General features: G+C 30.5%; 2 long non-coding RNA genes across 2 annotated transcripts; one reads left to right on the top strand and one right to left on the bottom strand.

Annotated features, from left to right (window-relative positions):
* Window positions 1-259: 259 nt before the first annotated feature.
* On the top strand, window positions 260-6,667 carry LOC130015193 (uncharacterized). Its single transcript, XR_008790245.1, has 3 exons — window positions 260-622; window positions 712-770; window positions 5,770-6,667. It is a non-coding gene; the product is annotated as an uncharacterized LOC130015193 (long non-coding RNA).
* On the bottom strand, window positions 1,399-4,360 carry LOC126674670 (uncharacterized). The gene is made up of 3 exons (XR_007639603.1): window positions 4,186-4,360; window positions 4,012-4,087; window positions 1,399-1,615 (listed from the first exon to the last, which is right to left on the bottom strand). It is a non-coding gene; the product is annotated as an uncharacterized LOC126674670 (long non-coding RNA).
* Window positions 6,668-7,409: the final 742 nt, after the last annotated feature.

The following is a 7,409-nucleotide window of genomic DNA, read 5'->3' as shown; positions in this document are numbered from 1 at the left end:
ATTTTAATAATATTGATTTCTTTCTAACCCTTATTATTTATTTATAAAATCATTGAATATCTAAAAGATTATACAAACAAAATATAGGTAAAGTATTTTACGGAGTATAACAAGACAAATAAAATTAACAAGATACAAAAAATTAATTTATTATATGAATGTCTGATTATTAATATATTATAATTAAATTTAGATATTACCTATACATTCAGTCTTAAGGTGGTCTTTAATTATTATTTTGACTTCAGGGGGGGCCCGATGCACCCCTTGGACCTTACATGAATTCGTCGCTGTTTGCAACAGATTGATCTTTCATCTTCAGAGTAATCGTTACCTCTTTAGTATTCATGAAACAAAAACGTTGCACAACTCTTCAGTGACATATGCATATCCGTTTAACTCACGCAACTCTTCAATGACACACCTGCTACTCTAGCTATTTAACCCATCTTCAACCTTCCAAACTTCAGCTTACACAAAAAGAGGTCGCAAGCAAACATAACACATTCTGGGGATCAATTTGGCATCAAAAACAATTACGTATCATCTCAATAAATTGCGTTTTGGAGGCATATTGTTTGTAGTCGGTGCTTTGATCTTAGCCTTATTATTAATTCTTAAGGTATTTCTATTCTTAATCTTTTCAAAATCTTCTTATTATATATATGTAGCGGTATTCTCACGTGGGTTAAACTGCATTAACGTCTTCAGCTACAGATTAGGGAGCTGCCTTTATTACTCTTATCTGCTTCTAGAAAACAAATATCCAGGTCAGATTATTCAATTTTGAATTTTTAACATTTATGTTATGCTAATATACACACTCTAACTCTTTTGCACATAAGGTGCTCGATTAATTGAGCTATAAGGAATTTTAAAACTTTTTCTATTTTTTTAGCCTTTTTAGATTTACTAGTTTCGCGTCACGTACTACGTATGTGGCTCGTAACGTAACTCGTCAAATACTTCAATTTATTAATTTATTAATTTTTAAAATTAATTGATCTTAATAATATTTACATATATTAATTATAATTAAATAATATATGCTATTTATAATCAATATTAAAATTAGTTAGGGTTTTCGTAGGATTAAAAAATATGATGTGAATCAGATTAAAATTATTATATTAATTTAGTTTATTATAAATAAATTGTGTTTTATTAATAATCTACACTATATATAAAATTTATATGTTTCGAAAAACGAATGCAATTTAAAAAATAGAACTTTATCACCCTTAAGAGCTATACAAACTACAAAATAAACTATACAATCCTAAATCACCAACTAATGGCCTTATTTGTGTCACGACCCAAATTTATGAGTCGCGACCGGCGCTAGGGAATGGGAGTGATAGCTCCGAAACCCGTAGCAAGCCTAAAATCCTGTGTAAATTTTTCGCAAATCAAATCATCTTTCATATATCAAAATACATGTGACCCCATTTTACAAAAATATCAGAGTTAAAATGCGCTAGATAAATACATAGACAAAAACATCTAGACTACTGCGGACCGCTAGAATGAAAACCTTCTTTAACTTCTTCTGAAAATGACTTCCGAGAATTTAAAACTTCGGAAGCTTGACTTTCCAAATCATATCATGCTATTCCTGAAAAATGGGAGGAGCAACGGGGTCAGTATAAAACTGAGTGAGTTCACCAAATTACACGCAATATCACATAAAGAGTTAAAATCCGTTAAAAACCCATTTTATATATCAAAAATAATCTTTTGACATCATATTGCGTATCTTCTTTACTTTCCTTCATAACTCTTTGTTTATTTCATAAACTTATAGTTTATAAGTATTTGTCGTCATTGATTTCTTATTATGATATTGATATTTTTCTTTCTCGTTTTGTTGCATTAGTTTTCGAACGAATCTTAAATCTAAGTTTATATTATCATGATTCTAAGTCGAACTAAATCATTAGCAAGTCTCTTGTGACTTGATCCTTATGGTTGGGTCCCGAGATAATTCAACCGAGTTACCCATAACCATATGGTACAGTCCCGAGATAATTCAACCGAGTTACTTGTACCATTTCTCAATCCCAAACGATCGATAGGAGTCCCGAGATAATTCAACCGAGTTACTCCTTAGACACGGGTCCCGAGATAGTTCAACCGAGTTTAACCTCGTGTCTGTACCCGGACTCTGCACCCTGCAGGTCTTTTAAACTTAACTATTGATTCATATAATTCATGTTGTCATTTAATAGGAAAGTTTATTCCGTATTGCTTCACGATCTTGTCTCGTACAATTTCTCGATGTATACTTACTTTTTATTTCGTATGAGTCCCAAGGACTATTATCGAGAATGGATGAGATACAGGTCCCGGGATAATTCTACCGAGTTTAACCTTGTATCTCAGTTCTTATTATTGAGTGTACCATAGTACAATTCTCATTTTATGTTTACTAATTGATTTTGTATTTTTCGTTCTGTTATAATGATCCTTTATGGACCATGGCATGCACATTACAATCTACACGCATACATCTATCACACACGCACGTATGGGTATTTATTATGTTTGATAGTACATATCGGAATGTACTATATTTCCTTATTCATATTTGATTCGATACTTGTAATTTATTCGATGTTTGATTTCATATTGTATAGCTTTACCCTTCTCCGGTATTTAAATAAGTATATTCTCTTTGTTTATTTATGTTATTATGAAAATAACATAATACGATAAACAGGTATTTCAAAACATATATACGTAGTACATTTGCAAACATATATTTCAAATATATAAATATTCATATAGCCTTTCGTATGAAAATACGCGGCTTTATGAATATTGACGAGTAATTTAAAGTGTACTCACCACTTGCTATCTAAATTCTTCAAATAAGCACAACGATATCTCAATCCGTTCGCCTCAAGCCGTGTCGATAGTCACTCGTCCGGTCTACGCAAATATAATAATAGCAAGAATTAATAAAATTCAAGCTATATCTATTTTCTAAAAAGTTGGTTTTCTAGCCAACTTTAGCTATTAAAAACGCGTACTCAAAATAGTCCGACCCCTAAATAAAATCGACATTCTTAAAGTTTAGAACGTCGCCTAAAACTTTAGTTTAGGTCTCGGACCATGAAATACACCCGAAGGTGTCGAAAACAAGCTTCGAAGTTAATACTTTGGGCTGTCCAGAAAATGCAGGACAGCTCTGCGCGACGTAATATCCTGCCTTAAACGAGCAGTTTAGAGTCTGATTCAGCAAAATATTAAACTTAGACATTTATAGTTAACATCCTTAAGTTTCCGTACCAGCAAACGGAACTTAATTTAGAATCATACAGCCCGAGATATTGCCTTTGCAATATCGCTGTTTGCAAGACATTTTATGCAAAACGTCAATTCAATTCGGAACTTAATACACAACAAGACTAACCTATTGATACCGAATTATAACCTCAACATAATTCAGACACCTCGATCAAGCCATCTCTTAACAAATTATTCAATTCATTTCAAACCATTTTTTTACTTGTCTATGCAAATATACGTATCGGCATAACCATCGTTGTGCATAGCACGGCTGCCTACACCGACTACAGCCAAAGATTTATTCAATTAACCTATCAAATGACCATATTTTTATCTGAAAATTTTATGGCACTTATATAACATATATTTCTAAGTGCATACCAAAAATTAGGCCAAACTAATGTGTTTAAGGTCCTCAAATAATTAACTTACAGCAGCAGCCTTACACAATTTACAAACAGAGCACTAGGTGCTATTTAATTTTTATCTCAATATCCGAATTATGAAAAATTCTGATATTTTTTATACACCAACTTAACTCATATACTCAGAACATATAAAAATTCCAGCTCAAACAAACATTTCTAAGTATTTCGAAAAAGTCTAGTTGTAGACAGCATCAATTCAACACCAAACCAGAAAATTCAACTTTAAACTTAACCAAAACTCCACTCAATTCAATCAATTCATTACCAAAAGTCTAAAATTATGAATTTATACCTTTGTTTGATGGTATAACCCTTTGGCTGAATGAATTCCTCCATGAACAACCATCAAAATTCCATAATCATAGCTCCTAATCATCATACATAACCAAACAACCATTTTCATCAAACTTTAACAAAAACCGAAATATTAAAACCTGAAACCCTAACTGTAATTTGAGTTTATTACCTCAAATTGAAGCTATAGATCTGTAGATAATCATTTTCTTGTTCCGTGGCCACAAGAATCGCTCAATTCCGACGAGAAACGAAAAAGTTATGGGATTCGAAATTTTCCTTTCATGAAGAAGATGATCATCACGTTTTTGATTGCTGAAAATGAGGGGTTTCTCATCTTAAATCATATTCTTTTGATATTCATATGTTGGCAAAGTATCTCTTTTAGTCCTTTAAGTTGCCACCTCCTTTTGCCTCAATTTCTAACTTTTCTTTCGTCCGATTTAGTCCACTAATCGCTTAATCATTCGATTCTCGATAAATTCCGTATTATTTATTTTCCAAATAAATAATATTAGTCTCATAGCATATAATATCACTTTTCAATAATTTATTTTGGCAATTTTGGCCAAAAACGCTCAAATTTCTATTTTGGGCTAACTTGCACTTTTTCGTCCAATATTTCATTTTAATGACTATCGATAACCACTTAATCGATATTATTTTCTTATCTTGAGAAAATAGAGTAAAATACAATTTCCTCCGGAAGTTTATGGTTAAAAGTCCACTTTAGTCCTTAAAGTGGCTAATTTGCATTTTAACTCAATTTCTCTATTAACTGGCATGCTTAACTAAACAATGTCCGAAAGTTATGAAACTTTTTTCATAATTTCTAATAAATATTTCACGGATCTTGGCGTGAAAATTATTAGCTTAAGCTTTCCAACTTATTTTATTTTATTCCTTTTAGTCCGATTAAATCCAATTTATCGCATCATAATTTGCCATTTAAATTATTATTCTACGATAATTTCATAGACCCGCTTCGGTCTAAGTCCTTATTATCCAATCCTAATCCAATATTCTCGTTCTTAATCTTTACGATTATGCTTCGTGGCACTACACGTAATACCTCAAAAATTTAGGTTATTACATTTGTCTGTCAATATAAATTAATAACATCGACTTACAAAGGTTAATTTCAGCTTGCTAGTGTTGTGTTTTGAAAGTCTTCCTATTGCGTTGGCTTTCTTCGTTAGTGGATTAGAAAATATAGCTATTTTTTAGTAATATAGGCTATATTTTGTATCCTAATTACATTATAACTCTAATACTAATTAAATATCTAATTTAATTATAATCAATTAGTAAATTACTAAAATATCCAATTAACTAATAAATTAAAAAGGGCTATTAGGTAAAAGTGCATGCCCCCCTCCGTGCTTTTATATATAGTATAGATTTAGATACATAATAAGTATTTTTTTCAATTCTAACTATGAGACGAAAAGAAAAATCATGAAAGTATCTTCTTCTCCGATACGTTAGAGCCTCAAGTTACTGACTTTGGACATATTTAGGACTGAGTTCATGATTTCAAAGAAAGCCATATAAAGATTTAATCCTGAATTCTTTTGTTTTTGATGGACCAGATTTAGCACTGAAATTATAATATTAGATCCTAAAAAGATGTGTACAAGTATATTTCTTTTCATTGTTTCTCGACTTTTAGTGGCATCTGATGTTAAATTTTTTTATGGTATTATGGTAAGAAAGCTATGCTAACATGTATTTTTTATTGCTAAGGAATAATCAGGTGATATTCTGGTATTCCTCACCGGCCAAGATGATATAGATCATGTTGTTCAATTGCTTATTGAAGAAGTTCAAGTAAATGGAAAGAAATCTTCAGATATAAAACACATGGCATAAAATTATGGCTTGTAGCTGTTATATATGATCATTCAAATTAGTTATTATGCTGTTTTCTTGATTGTTAGGATTATCTTGATGTTTAATTTTAAAAGCTTTTGAATTATTGATGTAATATTGTGGATACTGTATTTCTATGACTTTGGATTTTGTTGTTAATATAAACTTTTAAGCTATATTGCTTCCCGTATTAGAATTGGACAAGTAAGATACTCAATTTTACTCTGATTTTCATGACTCAATTTGTAAATCTTGGAGAGATATAACTAAAGAAATTATTAGGACCCGTAAATAGCGTGGTTGTCTTACTTTTCCCATCTCACTAAAGCGGGTATGCATTTTTCTTCTTATTTTTGGTATCTTTCTGTGTTTCAGTAACTAACTACTAATATTTTTTGTTGTTGTTTCTTCATTGGGGGCCAAAAAAGGCTTCGATTCAATGCTTTATTAGGCGAGAAAGGGCTACTTCAACATATCATTTATATCTTGGCTTGGACCCTGGTAGACGTTTTAAGTATTGTATTTTAGATAAAACCATAATTGGGGATATTTACTATGATCTTTACCTTCTTTTTTAGTCTATAAAATTAATTGTGGCACCATTTGAATTTCAGAGTTTTTGGAATATGTGGATTTAGGAAATCAACAAATTTTAAATCTATAGAATGTTAAATTGATAGATGTAGTTGTTCCACCATTTCGATTGGATGTAAAATCAATAATTTTATATGGATGATTATGACAATCCATCATCTTAATTTTTTTGGTGTATTTTGATCTTTCCACCTTATAATAAATGATTAACTTGAATACTAGCAAGAAACTTGAAACATTTAGTTGTTTGCTAGGATTATGTGCTTTTGTATGTTTAAATGTTCAAATTGACTAGCTAATTCTTATGTTAAATCTTTCTTTATTAATTTATATATTTACACATGCAACAAAGTTCGATTTCTTTTAATTTCTTTTAATTTCTATTGTTTTATATTTGGTTTTCCAAAATTTCCATATTCTGATGATTCTTTATTGGGAAATAGTATTTTAATTCGTTCAACTTTTAGAAAAACTACTCATCCTGGATATTAATAGCAGAAAAGATGGATTTAAAAAAAATTATCCTTGAGAAAGGATATTTAAAATTTAAATCTACTCCATAAACGATTGTAAATCTATAAAAAAAAAACTTATTTGTCACTTTTAGTTTTAAGACAACTAAATGTGTATTGGATGAGATAACCTTTGTTTAAAGATTTCCATTGCTACCAAAACAGTACTTTAACTAACCCGCTTAATTATTTTTTAGACATGGAAATCTGTAGGCAACTCTGTCTTTAACAAATTGTCTTCAAACGGGAATTATTTCTAACTCACTTGGCCACTCTTACTTACTAGATTCATAGTTGCTCTTATTTATCAAATTGTCTACAATCAGTTTCATCATCCAGCTCTAATTTGCTGTCTTTTCTATTATTAAGGCAATAGCACCCTGACCTTGTAATTTTTTCAATAGCACCTTATTTTGTA

This window comes from Mercurialis annua, linkage group LG3 (assembly GCF_937616625.2).
Source record: "Mercurialis annua linkage group LG3, ddMerAnnu1.2, whole genome shotgun sequence".
Lineage (NCBI taxonomy): Eukaryota > Viridiplantae > Streptophyta > Magnoliopsida > Malpighiales > Euphorbiaceae > Mercurialis > Mercurialis annua.
Note: the sequence above shows the minus strand (reverse complement) of the source record. Positions and strands in the feature narration are given on the sequence as shown.